This window comes from Triplophysa rosa, linkage group LG1 (genome assembly GCF_024868665.1).
Source record: "Triplophysa rosa linkage group LG1, Trosa_1v2, whole genome shotgun sequence".
Classification (NCBI taxonomy): Eukaryota; Metazoa; Chordata; class Actinopteri; order Cypriniformes; family Nemacheilidae; genus Triplophysa; species Triplophysa rosa.
This window is the reverse complement of record NC_079890.1, coordinates 27,058,273-27,080,255: the sequence shown is the minus strand read 5'-3', so window position 1 is coordinate 27,080,255 and position 21,983 is coordinate 27,058,273. Positions and strand designations below refer to the sequence as shown.

The window sequence follows — 21,983 nt, the reverse complement described above, 5'->3', positions numbered from 1 at the left end:
TTATTACCGTGCCCATAATGGGCTCCAGTCTTCTCCGTAGACGATGTCTTAACACCTATCATTACTGAATGAAAGGGTGACCGTAAAAAAAACCCAGCAGTCTCTGCGTACAGCTCTCTTCCCACCCGTCCACAATCTTTTTTCTATTTTTTTTTTTTTTTTTTTTTATTTTCTGTACCATGAATAAATTTAGTCTGTCCCAGACATGAAAATGTCAAATACCTAAAATACACCTAGGCTAAATAGCATATTAATTTTTAATGCTCCTTCATCCTATGCTGCTATTCTCATATCTAGTATGTCTGCCAACAGCTGTTGCAAGCTCGCTCATAGGGGGATTTATAATCTATCTAAAAGTGTTCTGGAGCATTGTTCAAAAGAAGGGAGGAGGAAAAGACTTTTATTCATGGGCTGCTTTTTTCACCCTTTATTTCTTCTTAAAATATGTGAAAAATGTAAATCCTTATTGCTTCTCTTTATTTTTCATTTTGTTTTAAATATCACACTTTCATGTATTTAGTTTAAACTATTTTCACTTTTTTACCCAGGAGAAAAGATACATTTTACTGAAAATGCATTGATTTAAAATAACAGCTACTATGCTTCTCAGCTAAATTTATACAGTTAACTATTGGTAAACACAAAACAATTTAAGACAGAAAATTGTAACAAAAATAAATGATAAATTCTTTTGCCAAACAAAAACGGCATATTATGTAAAAAAATACAACACATATAATTTGTTACAACATGATGCACCCAAAAAATGGACTACTTGCCTTGACCTGACATCTGTGAAAAACACACTTGATCTGCTCAGTTTCGCTTTTCCTAGACTAAATATACACTGACAAAAAACTAAACCGGCTAGCGAAAACTTGTTTAACTGCACTTTCTCGATACCTCAAAACAGTAAAACTGAGATAAAAGTGCAGTCTACTTCCTTATACCTCTTATGTGCATTGCACATTCATGATGTCCACACATGAAACATGTCAGTGAAAAGGCTTGAACTGGATTGAAAAGCAAATTGGAGAAGCGATTGCTCTAAATTGGGCTTTTATATGTCATTTAGGTGTTCAGCTTTAAGACACATCGCAGTAGAAGATTACAAGTGTTCAGCACAAAACGTGCTACTTCAAATGGACTGTCTGCTAGGGATCAGTCTTAAGGATCATTTAATCTCATCCTGACACTGACGATATAAGACGAGTAGGTAAGTGAACATGCCTTACATTTTATCTAACGATTGTTCAAGCGTACAGACCTGGGATCAGTGAGCTGGCATGTGACTAAATGTATGTCCTGTGTCTGAGCATGCATGCTAATCTGGTCCAGGTGTCAATGTACGCTACAAATCTTAAATTATGTTTTTTTTTCAAGGAGTGAATAGGATTCGAGTGTGGGGAGTAAGTGAACTCTTGCTTACCTGATCACTCTAAATGCATACTGGTCCGGGGCCCGTCAGGTTAAAGAGACCGTGACTCACCCCGCCACTGAGTCTGTGCAGCAACAAGCGATGACAGTAGTGATGAGTCTTTATTCTGTCAGAAAGAAGAGAGGAAGAGAGAGAGAGAGAGAGGATGTCAGGCCAAATGTAACAAATTCACTGAATCACAGCAGTGGCGCAGAGGTCAAGGAAAAGCACCCGAAAAAGGTTAAAGATGAAATCAAAGCCGTGGCTCAGAGCGCCGCTGAAAATCTATCCCTGTGAGGCAAGGCCACCGCTGACGCGCTCAGCAGACAAGAAGCTAAATACTGCACGCCACTCTGGGATCTTTCATTTTCAACCGATCAATAAGGACTTATATTTATCAGGATTCCAAGCAGCTGCCACATCTGACAATCTCCACTTCATTTTCGCACTCCGCCCTCTCTCCCTCTCTCTCCCTCGCTCTCTCTCTCCATCCATCCATCCTCTGGCCTGTCTTCTGTGGCCTCGTGCTAAATCGGGACCTATCGACCATAAAACCGGACAGGGCCTTCGGTGTGGTTTTAGCCCTCACGCAGAGCCGCGCTCTTACCGCGTCCCCCTAATACTGGGTTAAGAAGCGTGCGTTTTGTCATTAGCCTGTTGGCTCGGGCCCATCTCCCTGCTCTCTTTGTTCCACGCCACGCTATTGAAGCCTGCCAAGAAAATGGCGTCGTAAAACATGTACACTTCCCCATTTCGCGTGCCTGTGCGTGCGCACCCACGTGCGGTTTCGAAAACGCAGATATATTTAGGGAGGAAAAGAAGGGGAAAGGAAAGTCACCAATTTAAATCATTCAGAGAAGCAGAAGATTTGCTGTGAGGGTGGAGAGAAGGCCAAGTTAAAATAGCTCAATCTCTAATCATCTGTACGACAATATTTGCTGTGAGGCATTCTAAATAGATTATCGCTGGTCCATCTGCCTCATCACTGATTTATAAGGCGTTAAGCTGCTTTCCAAAGGCAAGGACTTCCTTTGCAGCTACAGTAGAAGGATTCTTGTTCAAATCAGGGCCAATGGCAGCTAAACAAGCCCGCGCTCGGCTGCGGCGAAGCAGTTTCTGCTTTCAGCCAGAGAGGCAGAGGAAATAAAAATAGGACGGCACTATCCGGTTTGGAGTCGCCACACGAAGCGTTTTGAATCCAAAAAATCTGTATCTCTGATTTTTTTTACAAAAGAACAAGGAGGAGGGGAGGAAGTGAAAAACACATACACACGCACAGACACACAAAACAAGGGACATCATTAACATATGAATACTGTATGCAAATGGTTAGAAGAGAGCAGATGTTGCCGCATTTAATTGACCTATATGTGAATTGCATCCAAACCTACTACACAAAGTATGCTGAGTGTTCGTCGAGCATGCAGTAACACTAGATGCCCGACACTGGCTTCCTTACACAACACAAACAGGGTTGCTACACAGAGTAAATGAGGGGGAGAGCGAGACAGAGGGAGAGAAAGATATAGATGTATAAAGATGAAGACTAAGAAACCCGAGCATCACAGCTGAGATCCGTGTCTGAGGACAGCACAGAGATGACTAAATACACTGGCTGTGTGTAAAAGCTGAAAAAGGCGGTCCTTACGGGCAGTATATGGAAAGGTATTAAGTCGTGAATCCAGTGTTCCAGAATGTCTAGAGTGCCTTAATCTTGTTCATTCAAGGCATCACAGATGTTTTATTTGCTGCCTATGACATCCCACAATAATGAATATTCCATTCGACTTTTTTTTCAACTTATGACTAAAACATTACCTAATATGTCCTTGGTTATCTCTAAGCTCACTTGAATATTTTAGATCAAAAGTAGCCTTTAATGTTTAGTAATTGAAGATTGACTGACTGGGCAGTAAGGCAACTGCTTAGGTTTCGGACAAAGCCACCGGCTGTTACCACCTTGTGTCTCTTGTGCATGACATCACTGCACCACACAGGAAATCAATCACGTCGTGGCCTTTGGGGAACATGACCATGACCGGTTATGATCCGCAACCTGTGTTACATTCTGTTTCTCTGTCTCCACAACTCTTACTGCTTTTCATCACTACACACTCTCGCAAAGACGAAAACAATAAAAAAGTTGTGAAGGAGGGTGGAATCATAGCTTTTCTGTTGCTAAGTTTTGCATGGGTGAACTATAAGAACCACAAATGCTAATTTAATCTGGGCTCTGCCCTTTCTTTTCCCCTCTCTCCCTCCTGCTTGGGAATGTCATTAAATTGTATTAAACAGCCTTTTGTCCACAGGGCAAGGACCACCCGATATATGATAATACATTAATGCCCTGGTGCTATGGCCACTGATCTGAGACGCTCTTTAAGGCCGCGGGGCTGAGAAGCACACACATGGAGCATGCGAGTCTGCATTTGTGTATGTACGTGTGAGTGTGGGGGTATGTATGTGCACAAGTGTGTGTGTGAAAGGGAAAGAGAGGCTGGCTAACAAGTGTTACACATACTAATAGAAACATACCTAATAAATTACAAGCTTTCAGGGTCTGGCAAGCTGACATTTTCTCTGCGAGCGGGACAATTTCATATCTGCGGAGCAGGGAACCAAATTGCATCACATGGAGATGCTGGCAGATTAGCATAAAAATTAACACTTAAATTTCAGCTTATTGTCAAGCCTTCTCCTGCTCTTTCGGAAACACTAACAATCAATTCCTTTTAGAGATCTGATTAGCTTCCATGATGCTTATTATCCTAGTCGTGTTTCTGCACCGCCATCCAAGAGTCCCGGACAATTTCTTTGAATAGAATTAAGAGGCTGATAAATCCATAGGTGTCTCTTAGATGCACATTCCCCTCACCACTTCTCTCCCACTCTTTCCTTTTGTCCGACCCTTCATCAGCAGTCGCTCATTAAACATGCTGATTAATATGCCATAGATCGCAGTGGAGTGTTTTACATTTAGATGGTTTATTATTTACATGTCCAGCTGACGCAGTTATTTTAACAGACATGCCATTAAGACCACAGCCCAGTGTGAAAACGCTAAATTAATGTAGGCGTAAATAATAGCGCCATCTCTTTAATATATAGGCAGCAAATCATGAGACTCGCTTTGCATATGCATAAAAAAAAGTATAGATCAGTGTTTCGTAAATAATAATAAAAAAACTGAAAAAGAAAAAATCTACTACACAGGGTACAATAACGATGATATGAAAACCGTTTTACAGATTATCACAAATATTTCTATGCAATATTATTCAATATTCTAAATAACTTCATATCCTGTTTGGGGTTTTAGCCTAATGCCACAAGTGCAGTTTAGGCATGTGCTATGTGAAGTCACGGCATTCATGTTCACTCTTTCAGCGAGAGCAGTGCGAGTCTTCACACATTTTCAAAAGCCTCAATAACGCTGTTCTGAAATATCAGTCAATATATTCGTATTAAAATCGCTGCACAAGTGCGTGGTGATGAGCGGCGTGCGCTCTGGGTGGCTTTCCAGGTGGAGAGAGAGGGGCTTCGTTCTGTTTAAACAAATTCTATTTCATCGCATCCAGATGTCTTTAAGCGCAGTCCGTTCGCCATGTGCGCACTCCAAGATACACAACAAATGTATACAAACATTTATTCATAACGGCATGCCTCTTCTCAGACTTAAGAGTTGCCTCTGCTCTTTCCATGCCGTTTCAGGGGTAAACCAAGTCTAATGTTGAGCAAAAACAGTGTAACGTGATTAGCCGGAGCGCTCGCTTCTGTGACCGGATTCCTTGTTCTCCGGCCAGGCGTCTAAGCTGGGACGTGTGTTTGTCGTGTTGCCCACAAAAACTTGTTGGGCTCGGGCAAGACTGACTTGGCATGCTGAAAATCACATCCCCGATTGGAACATTACCTGAACATCTTGAACTTTATTAGTAAATTTAGAAGTGAAACACATAATACATGATGTTCTAAGTGGATAAAAACCGCCCTTGCTATGCAGAAGCAAGGAATAATTCAAACCACCCCCAGCAACCTGGTGTCTCTCTCTCTCTCTCTCTCTCTCTCTCTCTCTCTCCTCCTCAACCTCTATTCTTATGTTAACATGGCTAATAGGAATGGGCCACCCGGCAGTGAACTTAAAAACTTAAGTCCACGCTCTAGGAAAATAATCCATTTCTCGCATCCCCTGATGAAACTTCAAACTTTATGTGTGGGCCCTCTGCAGCTCCACCGATACATGTGCCGGGTCCTTAAAGCATATTACTTTTCACACGGTTTAAGAATAATAAACGTGCACTTAGTCTAGCTGTTTTCTCGTCCTATGCCACACAATGGCGGCGAGGAATTCCAAAGTCTTTAAGTTCAGAGTAAACACTGTACAGCTATTTCTCTCTCTCTTTTTTATTTTTTTCAGAACTTGTTGTGTTTTCACTCTAAACAATACGCCCTTCCTCACATCTGAGCAACACACCTCACTGCCGTTTAATAGGTTAAATCCTGTAGTATGGAGAGTCATATTTTAAAGAGGTGGTTTATTTTTATGAGCGGGTGTAATTAACGCAGCATGTCCTATCTCTTAGTCATCCATGCCAAGGTCTCTATTTAAACAACTTTATTGTGAAATGTTTGCATTCTCAGCATTTGCCAGGCCACACACAGATTATTATTTCATACTTCTCAGCGACGTTCTCAAACATTTACGCTTTCCAATGGTTATTGTTTTTGATTATGGCTCTTTGGATGAATCACTCTGGGGGTCCCTGACTAGAAAACATGTTTACAGAGGGTCGAGTGTGAACCTGAAGGCCTCGCTCAGGCCAAACGAACCCTCACCACCTGATTTATGAAGCGAAGATTAAACTATTTATGTCCGAACAGCCTGAGTTGTTTAATTTCTCTGCTTGAGGCCATTCGTTTTTTCACTCTGTTTCTTTCTCTTTTTTGGGGGGTTGCAGGACTAAGTTTGTCTGTTCCGTGTATTTACAGCAATGGAATAAACATGAGTGAAAAGAAATTCACCCCATAGTTCCATCATTAACGCTCAAGCATGCTTTCAGAAATGTGGTCCTTTTGATTCATATCAGATATCATTTATTATTATCATTCATATAATTGAGGTGGTCATTATAACAGCAAAAATAAATCAAAATTGCTTCCTCTCTATTTAATGAGATACCTAAGCTTGTTTGCCTTAACGACAAATCTTAGAGAAACTTTACAATCCAGAAGAGACGTTTACTCAAATAATTCGTCATTTTGTATAAATATAAATAAAATATCATAGCAGCTTGACAAGCATAAAATATCACGCAAATTATAATACACAAACCCGAATGTACAAATGTTTAACAAAAAGTTGTAAGAACCAAAGACTTACAGGTTAACCATAATCAAAATCTTCCAAGTAACCTTCAAGTACTCCAAGAGATGGATGGGAATCACTGTTCTGAAATGTTAAGGATACAAATGACTTACGGCCTCGAAGACAGGATAGTGATCCACATCAGATGGGAGAGCAGATGTCTTTTAACAATGCCGCTCCTCAATGATATGCCCTGTGCCACCACAAACATTTTAAGACTTTCATTGTTACACAGGTGCTTTCTCAGAGCGCAGCAGACAACAGAGCTCTCGAGGCACACGCCACCCCGACCACACCATTCACACTTCATAAACCTCACGCTCAAGCCTCCAGGGTGATGAGGTGGGAAGGCTGAGATGGACGCGACAATCTGTGAGCTAACCACACTTCGACATATGGCAAAGGTCCACAGGCCTCTCTTAATCTGTCCGTCAAACTGGCTGCTCTGTTTTCCCCACTGAAACGTGAGAGTGTTACATGCACCAGTGGCAAAACTAATCCTAGCATACGCCTACTAGCCTAGCATAATGTCATTTTATTGTTTTATGCTTTACGTTTTAGTTATGTCAAACAGTTCTCCTTTCCGGCAGACTTGAAAGTCTGCCAGCGGGAATTACCTCGAGAGCAGCCCTGTCAAACCCAGCCCGTAACCTCAGAGCGTAACATCGCCCCATCATTTTGCCCGTTGTGTGAAGCTCCGGGCCGTGTGCAGTCAGTGGCGTGCAGATGGGATTTCAGAGACTAAAGCCTGTCATCTTTTGATTAAGAAAAGGAAATGATTTTACTTTAAAGGCATTCCTCACGCACAGCAGTGACCCAGGAGCTACGTGACACATTCCATAAATACAGTACGCTTTAGTGTGTTCTTTCTTGTTTAGACGTAGAGACATATGCTTTTTGAGTAAAACACTTAAATATATATTAAAAAACTTTTACATGTTACAAGGTAGTTATTGACGCATCAAACGTTTATTCTCTACAGAAAAAACGTGATTTTGTCTGTCCACTGGATTACATTTTGTTTTTGTGGATTACAACTTTTTTTAACTGTTAAAAAATCTGATGGTAACACTAATCTATTTTATTTTATTCATAATTATTCAGTTAATTGTAATAAAATAAATAAATTGTAATTACTTACAAACATTACTAAAAACATAATGATATTTAGCTCTTTAATATTTACTTGTTGCATGCAACCTTGCTACCCCATCACTTTTCCGTTCTGTCCATTTTACACAAATTGTAGCATTAACTGCATTTGTCAAGCTCAATTATTCAACCACTTAACCCAAAATATTGTAAGAAAAATGATCAAGCAAATTGTGTGTAATTTATGGGCAAGTGTATCAAGTGCATCATGGGCAAGTGTTCAAACCAACTGATCCCAAACTAGCTGTACTCTACCAAGTGAGAGGTTAGTTTGGATTAAATTTGCAACCCTGTTATCTATTCGGGTACATCTTTAATTAACTACCATTTATACTTTTTATAGTATAATTTAGACAATACATTTCATACGTGTTTTGATGTTTACTGCTAGAAAATAACCATCCTAAAACATTGAAATTCAGCAAAAATGTTATATAGACATGTCTGAAATTTTAGTAACCAACCTTTTTGCAAACCTTCAAAAAACGAATAGAAAAACAACACCATGTTTAGTTCAATCAACATTTTAGGAAGGACATCGACATTTTACACCCTCTTTCACCATCCATTTGAGGAAAATAATATTGTAAAGGTTTTAGGCCCTACTCTATATTCCATTTTTAGAAAATGTCATCTGCTACACTCATTCACTCTACATGCTGTAATTCTTTCTGCTTCGCTATATACTGTTAAAGTTTAGGACGATTTTTACCTGTCTGCCTAGCCGTCAAGAGACATGCAGTAAAATGGAAGCAAACTTGTGAAATTTTGAGTTGGGCTTGACACGAGCGATCCATCCCTGTTTTATTGTCAGGCACTTACGACAGAATACAGCGAATCTGCTCAGGGACCTGACCTTGGGTTAAGTGGGGCACTGTGCTATTTCTTCATGACCCCAGGCTTGTTAAGGGGAGAGATCGGGAGTCTGGGAGCACGGGGGAGGTCTCAGAGATTGAGATACAGACACGGAGCTCCTCCATAAACCCACAGAGACAGACCGAGACCCGCCTCGCCCGTCACATTAAAACGTCTCTCAGCAACACATCTGCACATGAACTACAAATCACGCCTGGCCAACGCCGGTGCAGTCCTGGAACTGTAAATGTTTCAGGAGAGACAGATAAAAACGTACTGACCCTTTGCAAGGGTCCCTGTGTGAGTGTGGTCGTGTTTTGAGACTCAGATTTCTCTGACTGCATATCAAAGTGCTGGCCAATCATCTGTTGTCTATGCTATGATCTAATACTTACAGATGACGTCTATCACTTGAGAATTCTGTCATAGAACTCATTATATTGGGTTACATAAAGTATTATTAAAAGTATTTATTAATATAATTTCAATTACTAAGTTCTCACCAAAGCATTCCTCTGTTGTACTCTGTTGGCTCACACAGCTGACATTTTATATTTATGTTGTTAGTTTAGTTTATTATTATAAGATTATAAAGTACAGATGACTCGATATATTTTACAACAAATTTGCATTGCTGTATATAAGATTAAGAAAATGCTTTTAAATTATGGCTTTTCATTTTATAGTTTACAAATACAAATACAAACCTGATCCTAACCGCTACCCCATGGCTCCATCTCTATACTGTTTTTATACTGTTAACCAGTGTTTAATCTAAAGAATCGAGCCGAGTGTCAGAACTGAAGCCGAGACCACCAGCATGGTAGTACCTCACCTTAGTTCAGGAGAAACAGATCGAAGTGCTTACCTGCCTGCTGCCGACTAAGCACTTTACACACTGGGACAACATACTGAAACCAGAACCACCTCAACAATTCATTGTCTAAGAGAAAATTCACCGGTGTTGTGTTCACACACTGATTGATGTTTGTCTAAAAACAAAAGTAGGTCATGAAAAATATTCCTGTCCTATTTTTTTACAGTATTTGTCATTTTTTTCTAGACGTCCCAGTATAGAAAGGGAGAGTCTACTTTGTTGTACGTCATAATCTAATAATGTTAGCTATAATTAGAGATTTAACTGAAACGCAGGACTATTAAACAAATCTTGTAGGACACACTAATGCATGGGCACCCAGCATGTTAGGCAGGGATTTGAGTCAGTGATGACTTGCTTGTCTGCCCTATTGATTGCACCTGAACCTCGCACACTCTCTTCGTATTATTCAAACCTCCTCAATATTTAATCACCAGTCCAGACCCCACCCTCCTACTAGACCACCGCACACACACTCTCAAACAAACCGTCCAAAACAGAAGGGTTTCATAGGCACTCTGCCTTACGTAAACATACGGGTGTACACTTGTGTAACACTCCGTCAAACCTGCTCGTTTTCATCTCGTCTTTCTTCTATAAATCGACCAGAAACACACACACACACACACACACACACACACACACACACACACACACACACACACACACGCAGTTAACATTTGACAGCAGGCAATCTAAGAATCATATAACATGCCACACACACATGAAACTAATTAAACATTATCACACTTCCTGTGACAAAACATTCATTAAAACTGCACACACACGCACACAAATCACGCTCGCAGACACACACAAGCGAGTGCGCACTTCACAAGCTCACCCTACCCACGACAGTTCTGTTTGACCTTGTGTTGCCATATTCATTACATCATTAAGTTACCTCTTCATTAACTTTTCATTATTTATGGGGGATTTTGGGGAGGGGGACCTTTATCAAATACTATCTTTTGTTGAGCTCACAATGTGCAGGCAGACCCCCTCGAGAAATCGTCTGCCATGCCTCACTGCCAACAGGAGAATCAGCCTTGACCTCGTGTCATTTCGGAGTTTAAACCCAGCTCCCCAGACCAGGGACGGCAGCGACTGAAATCAATGAAAAGAATGATTCCCTTTAAGATTACAGGCGTAAACAAATACGAAAACGACTCTGGAATTAAAGATGGGTATGGCTTGTTTGTTTCCAAATTGCAACAATGTTTCGCTTTTGCTTCTGTCTTTTCGTTCCATTGTGTCAGCCATGTTTAGGAAAAAGAAATCAATAGACAATGCCATTTGAGTCACGCAAACGCCGCAGACTTCAGATAAACATATTTGTGTTCTGTACCCTTACACGAGCACCATTCTGTTCCCAAGGCTTATTGCGCTAGCTGTCATTAGCGAACCATCGGCCCCTCCACCGCCACAGATTGCCTTTTTAAAAAAGTCTGGCTGCCGACCATTTCACATCGTTGGCCAATTATAAATGGCAAATCACAATCAAGCCGATTTTTCCCTTCCCCCCGAAACACTCTAGTCTGGCCTGGCTCCACGGCTGCTCTTGAATAATAGGGTGATAGCCCTTTGTGTGACAGCCTGCGCAGGCGTTGGGTATTTTACACATTCATTTGACGGATCCTGGGCTCAAACTGGCTCATACAACACGCCGGCTCAGCCAAGTCTCCAGCCTTTCCCGAACCTCGCGAAGCGAGCGGCCCTGCGCGCCACATCCGAACGCTAATAAATGGCTTCCTTCCCCAGCACAACCCTATCGGCCCGTATTAATCTGAGCACACGAGACAGGTGACAGCAATAAATGCTGTGAAAGTCAGCAAAGACCCCCTAAAAAAGAATAAGAAAGATGATTTCAGATCAATGCTGAAGAGGGATCGGAGACAGCGGAGGAAGCTATTAAAGTGTATTAGGGCCGAGCATTAGGCTTGACTGATAGGGCCCTCATTGACTTCCAGTATCACAGCCTTACAGCACAGAGACGAGTGTGTGTGTGTGTGTGGGGGGGGGGGGGTTGGGGGGGTGCGAGCTGAGCTGCGAGCTCTCTCTCCATCCACACTCCATCCCATGATCATTCGCCAATTACGACGAGCTAATGCATCCAGAGCCTAGAATCCCACCCCAAAAGCGAGGGGGGAAACTCTCCAGAGACCCGCTAATAATATAACTTAAAACATGCTGAGAGAGAGCATTATGCGCAAAATGGAAATCAAAAAAGAAAAACAGTGTAATTTAAACTGGGGCAAGGCTGGAATGGGTTTAACTTACAAATGGTAAATTCGCTATCATTTCGTCTCTCTGTCACTCACTGGCTCAGTAATGCTAGTACCATAAAAGAACACATTAGCTGTAGAGAGCGTCTAAAGGCTGGAGGAAGAGGTCAGCTGTTGGCTGTGAGAGAGTGGAAGAGCAGGTTGAGATGAAGGGTTTGTTATACAGTGAGCATGTAAGAGGGGCTCCGGAGGGCCACAGTTTAGCGTAACTGTATGAATGAACCTCACACAAAGCCATTAAGTGCCTAAGCTGCACACGTTAAGTTGTTGAAATTCTAGAAAACAACTATGAAAAGATTCTTTCGCTCCTTCCTTTTAGATCTAACTCGACTTGTAGAGTACTGTGTTGGTGACACAATGCTCATGTGTTCACAGAGAAATGACATAGCCTACTGGAGAAAACCATGCTTTGAATAAAACTGCAATCTCATTATGCCTCTGTTATCCCCACCTACTAAAAGATACATAAACATAATGTAAATAAAGCCTAAATTAAAACGCTACTGTGCAAGCCCATTATAAAAAGTCACGTGTTACTGTTCATGTGTTCATTAGGAGAAGTAGGAAACGTAATGTCATGTTGATGTTTGTAATATCTATCATAGTATCAAAGATGAATAGAGCTGAGCATTTAAGGCCAAGAATAATGAATTAAAAATAGTTTTCAATCTCACACACAAAAGCCTTTCTCATTTTGCTGTAAGACTGTGTTTTCCGAGCAGCTGCCCTGCTGAGAAGAGGTGTGCTGATATATTCTAATCAGTTCTGGCCGATCCAATGGTTTGTGTGCGCATTTGTTGTTTTATCATCAAATTGCTCACTAGAACAGAATGTTACTGTCCTCCCTCAGAATGCCTGCATATCGCTCCTATTTTTCCTCAGCAGGCTGAATAATTTTCTCTTGTGATTTTTCTTCCTCTCACCGTCATTCTTAGTTTCTTTCGTTGGTATGACTTTCAGAATTTTTTGGTGCTGTAGCTCTAGGACATTAAATCAAGTGTTAAATCCAAATAAGCAGGTGCAAATGACAAGAAGAGAATTTAAAGTATGCGTGTGTGTGCTCGCACATGTGTGTGTGTCAACCGCAAACCGTCCCACGGTACGCCTTCTCACTACACTTCATCTACAGCATTAGAAAGTCACATGAGGATTACTCATCTGCTTCTCGTCTTCCATCTACTTCTCTCCTCCTTTCTTTCTGCACGTCTGCCGAACGCTCAGTCATATTCAGAGACATAATCCAAGCGAATATTGGGGAATGGTGGCAGAGTTCAGATTGGATCTGTGTAGTGCTGACAGACTACATCATCCGAGAGGGCCTGTAAACCCTAGTGAAATAGTTGTGTCTGCCGCACAATATTACTGTCATGCTCCTCAGAGTGCCCCCCCCTCCCTTACAAGTAGACGATTTACTCTGAGAATTCCCCGCAAACATCCAGACCCATGGATTGTGTGACTGGAGAATGTGCACACAAATGAATGGGAAATGAATCCCTGGATTAAAATTTACATAGCACAGGAGATTTGATGGAGTTTGTTTAAAGCATGACTTTTGTCTCAAATGTTTCTCGTAAAATTCCTCCTTCTCTTAGGAGTGATGAAAATAGAAAGAAATTAGATAATTGTTGACATGCTGTAAGATTACAGAGCTATAAAATTAGTGCGGATGGTCATTTTAAAAATAAATCATTTTAAAAATTTGACTTTAAACGATGGACTTTGCTATCTTGGCAAATCTGAGCACAGTTTGTGACATTGTTGAGATCTCTCTTAGAATTCAGTTCTAATTGAACTCAGATCAATTAAATCATGTCTTTTAATTTGAGAAGCAAGTTTCTATTTGCTAGCAATTTTTTGTTATTTCTGTCCAAGATATTACAGAGAAACTGTGCTTAAAACAAACTGCAATAAAAACACATTTTAACAATTAAACGGTATGGGTATTTGACAAATAATCCATAATTCCGTCCTATTGTGGGACATAGCACAAATTAATTTAGAAAAACGAACAATAAAGATAAATCTCTCTCGTGCTATTTTATTATAAATATAAATATATTAGTAATATAAAATATTAACAGTTCTAAATTTCTAAACGTTTGCTGTCACACCATAGGACACATAAATGACAGTTTATTTGTCAACTACCCATATGAGAAACAGGAAACATTTGTACAAACAATTCCAATGCTGCGCCAAAGATAGGTAGAAAACAGTTGCGTCTCTGGATTAAAGTAAAATATCTGATGGCTGTGTTGGTAAGGAAACCACAATCTGTTAAGTACAATAAAAGCTCTGCGTCTGTTACCCCCTCTATAAATGTTCTCTTGGCTTGCAGAGTTTCCATTTCCTCCTTGAGTCAGTTTGATCAGTTAATAACATTAGATCACTTATACTCTCCAGTGCCTGTTCCCTCACTTTGAATCCCCTAAAGGTGGAACTATGGGAATAAGTACGAAGTCACTTTGAAGGGAGGCGCTTGCTGGAGTGGGTGTTTCTCCAAAATACATGATTACTCATGAACAAGTGTTGAATATGTATGCGTGAGGATAAATGATGTCATCTCGTATTAGTATAAAAAAGAGGGACAAGAGAGGAGAGAAGGAGATGGATGGAAGAAAAGAATAAAGCAGAAGGAAAGAGAGAGAGAGAGAGAGAGTGGCAGAGATTCATGGGAAGGGGACAGTGTGTCATACGAGCTTCAGAGTGAGCGGCCTTTATCAAGCGAGGCACGAGCCGTGGTTAAGACTGTCCCGCGCAAATATGGCAGCCACCTGCTCACCATTGCTCTGCGTCTGCAAAGAATTAATTTGAAGTTTGGGGTAATTGTAACAAAAATACAAAATCTGGCTGCGTCACATTAATTTCTCTCTGCCCGACAACGTTTAATTTGAAACAGGCTTTTCAGGGGACGCTCGCTCTTTTCTGGAAGACAACCCAAGGATTGCGGCAGGTTTTTTGCGCGGGAGAGAGAGCCGGCAAATGCTTGTATGCTGTTAGGGTTGCCTTTTACAACACATGGCTTCACATTCCACACATCGCAGATGCATACAGCGGCCCGTGCAAATGCTCCAGCTGCCTGCTTTATGAATTAACAGTGCAAAACCAAATCTGGTATATACAAACCAGAATCATACAGCACTGAAATATACTGATTGCATATATGTGTGTGTGTGTGTGTGTGTGTTTGTTTATCATTGTATGATATGTGTGATGTAAGCGCTATCAGTGTCGTTCTATATGACCTAAGGTGTTGTAATGATGCTCTGTGTGTGTGCATGCATTGGGAAGAGCAAGTGAATCTTTCATCAAGCGTGAGTGTGTGCGTGTGTGTGCGCGCGCGTGTGATTGAGTGTGTGTATATCTTCTGATTGAGATTGGTTTGACTGGCTGGGAGTGAACAGATGTCAGCATGTGTCGACTGCCAGCAAGACTGAACAAAGCCAATCGCATCGTCTCCCTGTCCAAGAGCACTAAAACAAGGGACCTGCAAAACCAAGGCTTGATATTAGCTGTCAACAAAACATACAACAGCACACATGTGCGCACACAAAAAGACAGGCACAAAATGCACATAAACTAGCCCTACATTCTCCATAGCTTGCAAAAGTGATTTGGAAACGCTATCAATTGGCATTGTGTTGGAGACTAAGCTCCCACCTTACAGATTTGTTACGCTTCCCCCTGTTGTTATTTATAAGGTAGTACTCTTGTGCGACCACATGATTAATTAGCATACAACCACGAACTGCGTTAAGACCCAAACTGGTTATTTACGGCCCTATCTCGCACACACATGGTCAAAACAAAGTGTTTAAATGATTCTGGAAAATATGAGTCATTCAATGAGGCATGTTCATCAGATATATGAGACAAGTTACGAGAGGACTCGGCAAGGACAACATTCTGCTCGCTGATGCAAACAGTTAATATTAACAGGTATTATCATTTTAGGGACATTGCACAATATGACATGCTCATGATTTTGTTTTTTTTAATTTTCAGTAAAATCTTGTCCAAAAAAAAGGAGAAAAACAGAATGAGTGACTCTTGTTTTGGAGCTAATGTGTGTTGACAGTTATGTGTATTTTTATTCTTTCAGTGTATCCAGAGGTAAAGCCTATAATGACAGCTTTTCTGAGGTTGTGCGAGTTTCTTCTTGGTCAGGTACTTGAATGGTTCTTATTATATTGATAATGACACCTTTCTTCTGCATCAAAAGACATGGCTATGAACTCACATAAATAAGCCCATACAATGAGAGAGACAGAGAGAGAAAGAGAGAGAGAGAGAACTGAAATGTTGTTAATAAAATTATTGTAAATACTGTCTTAGTTTTGTGAAGATGCTTTTTCGGTCTCTTAGATTTCAGACTTGCTGCTTTGCGAGGTAGTGTGACTATCATTCAGAGGATGCATTACGGAACTATTAGCTTGACATCCAACACCAGAGACACATGCAGGGGCAAGGAGATGATGGAGAGAAAGGCAGAGAGATTTAGAGCACAGACAAGAAAGCGATAGAGACAGAGAGAGAGAGAAGGTGTGATGTGCCATGACAAGAAAGCATCATGGGACTTGTGTGCATGGAAGTGTGCATGACAATATGTCATGCCTCTATTCTCTCCTTATCTTCTTTAATTATTTATTTGTGATCAGTCAGCTTGATGAGGACAGCAGAGGTCAACTGGTAAAGCAGGTTTCCCAGATGCACACGTAGGGATTGGTGGATTAGGACTCTTCAGAAGCCCCTTTCCCTGCTCGCTGTCTGAGGGGCTGCTGCATTGACTGTTGCGTATCCAATTGAGCATGTTTGTAATGACACGCTGAAAAGATTCAGGGAAGGACTGAAAGAGTAAAGAAACGACAGAAGAAGAAAACTGAGAGAGAATAAAAAGAACACCAGATGCTTTGGAGTGACAGATTGCAGGAGTGAAACACACTCGATGGCATTCTCGTTCTAAAGCATTATTCGGACCGGATTTGTTTTTCAAAGGATAAATGAGTTACAATTATCATCGCACCTGTGATATGATTCAGACAGAATTGTAGTTTTACTAGAGTTGATGTGCCTATTGTCTGGATGTGGTCATAATAAAATGTGCTCTGGAAAATAAACAAACAGCACAAAATGAATTAAGATGAGAATTTTACACGATGCAGTGCTACAGTGACCGTCCTGAGCATTTTTTATTTGATTTATTTTTACATCAGATCCTAGCAGTGCTGGCAGCCACCCACTGTTACTTTACCCAGAAACTTGGCAAAAAGGTCTAAATTCATAGTAAAGGTGCACACGGCGGCGAAACAAGAAAATGTGTTATAGTTACGGTATTCAACGAAGGTCAAAATAAATGAGAAGCATTGCGAAAAAATTATATAATGCAATCCCGGACACTACTATCCGGAAGGGATAAGATTTCTCACAGGACCCCTGAGTAAACCGAAAAACAGTAGGTGATTTTCTCCATCATTTTTACTGGGGATGTGGGAGAAAAATACAGACATGCTTGATTTGAACAGAATCAAAATCACAAAGTACGTCTGTGAAACACAAATTTACCTGACCTCCTCAGAGAAAACCCGTCAGGCGTCCAAATAGGCTTACATGTGCGAGGGGAGTGTCTGGGGAATATTTTGGTTGAGACCACAGGCAATGGATTTTGGGTTTACAGAGTTCCCAAAGCTGCCCAGCCATTGTCAAATACAACAACACACACGTGTGCAGAAACCTCCAACGTTCCAACTCTGGTGACCTCCTCACTTCACCACATTGTAAACCGCACTCCATCTCCCTTAAGACTGCCAGGGCGGTGTAACCCTGAGGTTAAAGAGCGATCTGTAACTAATTAGCCATTCGACTGCCAGTGCTTTGTGCTGAAGAGGAAAAACATTTGGTGAAGTAGGACAGTGGTGACTTGAGATATGCCCCGGTGAGTGCAAGGTAACAGGTGGAGTGAACCAAAAAGTGGAGTTTTTTTTTTAATCTAAATTAGACTAAACCGGTTAAAAAGGCATTATCGTTTACAGGCCTCCTGGTGTGGTCCCAGAGTAATGACTGCCAGACCCTGAACAGCCTGACGTTCTGTGTTCAACCGTGGCTGAAAACAAGGGACAAAGAGGGAAAACATGGGCGAAATAAAGAAAAGACGACTTATGACAGAGTTAAATGCAAGAAACAGGAAGAAGGATGTAGGAAAAGCAGAAAAAGTCAAATAAAAGACACATTTGTACAGAAGGGAAATACAAAGAGATGAAGTGAAAAAAAAAGAGAAAGGAGGTATTGTTAGGAAAAAGAGAGAGATGAATATAGATGGAGGGAGATGGGAGAGAGAAGCGCAGAGCGAGCCTGTCTGGGGCCGGGCCCCCGCTCCTCATCCATCAGCGTATCTGTGGAGGGATCAGGGCCGAGCAATGAGCCGTGGGCACCCTTACACATGTTGACACTCCTCAAAATAAGATCCATTTACCTTCAGCCTGCCGTTCCAGCTGCAAGCACACGCCCCACCCCATCCTCACCATCTCATGTCTCAGATGGTCTAGTGCCGGGTTATCTACAGTATGTGAAGAGAGATAGCGGAAGCTGAGGGAAAGTGTGGGGCACAATAACTGCTACTCTAGCAATCAACAGATGGCCTGAGCGTTCTGGTTGTCCATGTAAGATTTAGATAAAGGTCTCAGAAAGTTCTCAACATTGGCAGTGTCTGGTCTGCTTTTCCAGGACGGGAGCAAAAGTGAAAGAACACCGTGATTCAATCTATGCGGACATTTGGTCTCTATCTGCTCGGAATATAATGAGAGCAGGATTAGCTCTGGACTGTTTCGTTTTGCGTCCATATTCAGGGCTGATTACTTTCATTATCATAGATCTATCAGCCTTTTATTTTTCCTCATCAAGTTGCAAATTTGGGTCTTCTTGTCCACTGTCCAGCCACTTTCACACCACCCTAAATGACTAATGATGCATTTAACTGGAGAATTAGCAGCAGAGTGGAGAGAGAGAAAGAGGAGGAGGGGGGAGAGAGAAAGAGAGAGATGGGCATTAACACAACGTCATACCTCCATGAAAATGGAGTGCCTAAGGAAAACAAAAGAACAAATCAGAGGGAGAGAGAGAGGAAGCGAGAGAGTTGTTGGGTGAACGAGAATGCGTCAGATAATGAGACATTTCTTTTACCCACCAGCCTTGTGTGTGTGAAGTATCACGATGATACGCCTGTTTTCCCCCGGCCCCCATTATCAGTGCACTTGAACCCGGGCTAACAATGAGTTCATAGAGATTGAGAAGTGCCGAGCCCTTAATTGTATGTATTTAGTCACGCAAACAGAGGCAATGGCCTGAGAATGGCTAGTTAGCCAATGACATCATTTGAGCTTTGGAGTCGACTCAATGCACCCGTAGCAAATTTGCACAGTGGCAAACGTCTATCTCTCGTCGCTATGCAGAAGCAGCGTGGTGCCTCTTCAGATCAATTTGTTCCATTTCCACATTTTCAGCTGTACCACACCAGGTCTCGGAGGTCTCCCAAGTGAAATTGTGCTTTATTTCTTAACCGTTTCGGTTTTCTTTCAACAGAAGTGGCTTTTTTTAAGTCCTCGGATCGTTCTGTTGTGTGTGGTGATGTGTGGCGTGCGTGATCTGTCAATCAATGGCGCTAGTCGGCGGCGGCGGTATGGAACCGCTGATCGCATCATGATGTTAGTGTGCCCGACTTGCTCTGCACAAAGGAAGAGGAGCACAAGGCTTCTCAAGCAGAGATGTCAGCACTCGAAAAATCAATCACCATCTGGGCTCTTCTCTTCACAGGGTAGAGGAAGAGAATGGAAGAGAATGGAAGAGAGAAAGATAAAGAAAAACGTCCAGCTGAGAGACAGAACTCACCAGCGCTTGGCAACATTGTGGCAACGTTGCGGCAACAGGGGCGGCCCGCCCGGCCATTAGGCGTTGTGAGAACGACGCACATTAGCCGCAAGCAAGGTCACAGAAAGCAAACACAGATTAGCGGAAAAAAGCAGCGATTCGTCCGGTTGACTAACACCTTGGGACCAAGGGGCCACAGGGTTTACAGCAGTTTTTTGGGGGGGTTAGTGTGTGGCTTCTTTTACAGTTTTTCCTGCACATTTCGTTCCCATCTGCTTCGTCACTAAGCTCCTTCATCAGACCCTTTTAAATATAAACTTTCTCTCTCTCTTTCCTTATGAACACAAATATAAATAGTTTACACAGACGGTGCCTCTTTTAAAGACCCCTATGGGCAGTTCGGCGTTTGCGGGGGGGGGGTTGTTTGGGTGCTGGGATGGCGACGCGATTTTTGCAGCAGTGTTGCCTCTTTTCAGTAGCACAGCTGTGTGAAAAATACCAGTTAGAAAGGGTGCTGAGGCAGCAAAAGCATTTAATACTCAACAAACAGTTATCTAAGCCCATGTCCAATAACCAGACACCACTGTAATGTGACCTACATACTAAGTGAATAAGAATTTTAACATCAGGGAGGGGGTGAGGAGAACGACAGAGAGCGCAGCTCATTCAGCTGACAGTAATTAAATAGCAAGTATTCCTTTTCACTGCCCTTTTGCCTCTCTCTCAGCTAAGAAAGTATAATGTAACAGAACATATTGTGCCCTTCTCTGTATTCTTCTTTCTTTCTCTCTTCCTCACTTCTCTCAACCCCCTACCCACCATCTCCCTATCCCGCTTAACCTCAGCCAAATTGGTGTTTGATTGTGCATTTCATCTCTTGCTTTGTGACACTGTTGTAAAGATTGTAAATAGTTTCTGGGACAACACAGGTGCGTGCTACATTTTGACTTGAAGAGTCAGATGCTGGTTCATGAGAAAAAATTTACTACTCAAAAAAAAAAGTACATTCGCTGTACATTAAGTTGCATTGAAACAATTTCTTAGGTTTAAAATATATATCGGGCCCAATACTAAGCTCATGCACCGATACTAAAGACCGATACCTCATGTGACATAACTGACAGAAATGTTTTTAATAGTCTCACTGTGTTTTGAAAAGGTACAGGCATCGGTAAAAAATATATAGGTACTCGGTCTTTAAAAAATGGTATCGGTGCATGCCTAATATATACTGTATATATCTTCACTGAAACGATTTCAAAATGAACTTTTCTGAAAATAAATAAAAGGATAATTGTTAAGATAAAATTAATCTAAAACTAACCAAATTATCTTAGCTACACTATACAACTGTATTTGATATAAATAAATATAAGAGAGACATCTGAGACAAAAGACACACAACTAATAAATCCCTAAAGAACAGTATATTGAGCTATAAAAGAGCAATGCATTGTGCCTGGGAGACACAATTGCACACACGCTCTCTCTAGAGGATGGGTGATGAAGTGAAACCTCAGCCCTGCTTTAAGATCAGGTAGGCCCTTTGCAGACAGACCACTGAAAGATGTTGAAAGAGGAGGAATGAGTGTACAAGGCATGACAACAGAAACCAGGCTGCCAGGAACAAAGCAGGTGTCCTTATTAATGCACCGCGTGCTTCTGAAAGCCCCTGATGGAGAAGCGGGGTGCAAAGAGCAGAGTCAGGAATAACAAAGTTTTACCCGCCAATTAGACAAACACAAAAAGCAAGTCACTAGGTCGAAGTCAGTTGCAGCACATCGTAAACTTTCCATCAGTGATTCACCGCAACAGACGACTTCCCATTTAGGTGCTTCCAAACAATGGCACTCATATTTGCTTATGTTCTTTAACTTTTTGGATACGCGTTGAAAATTTTTCCTTTGAAAGTGTTTTCGTTGAAACTTTGTGGGGGCGGGGAAAGGGATAACGCACACGCTTTGTGGCGCAGGCTATATCGGACTCGAGTTCAAAGACTCAAGAGTCAAACATCTCCAAATACAGCACTGAGTGATGCAAATGATGCGTTTAGCACAAGGCATAACATGTTCCCATTTGGAAAGACTGGAGATTATATAAATAGCCGAGCATGAGTCAGGCAGCCAGTCCTTATTCTGAAAACAGGATTTTGTTTTCATTAAACAACAGCTTATA

General features: G+C 41.6%; 1 protein-coding gene across 10 annotated transcripts in view; it reads right to left on the bottom strand.

The window, feature by feature from the left end:
- znf536 (zinc finger protein 536) overlaps window positions 1-21,983 on the bottom strand; it is a 177,301-nt gene that overhangs the window by 116,862 nt on the left and 38,456 nt on the right. For 5 of the 10 annotated variants that reach the window (XM_057329360.1, XM_057329343.1, XM_057329376.1 and 2 more), the window contains one exon: window positions 1,430-1,544. The exons of the other annotated variants lie outside the window; for them this stretch is intronic. The gene's annotated coding sequence lies outside the window, so the exon portion shown is untranslated. The remainder of the gene's footprint in view (window positions 1-1,429; window positions 1,545-21,983) is intronic. 10 annotated transcript variants of the gene reach the window in all.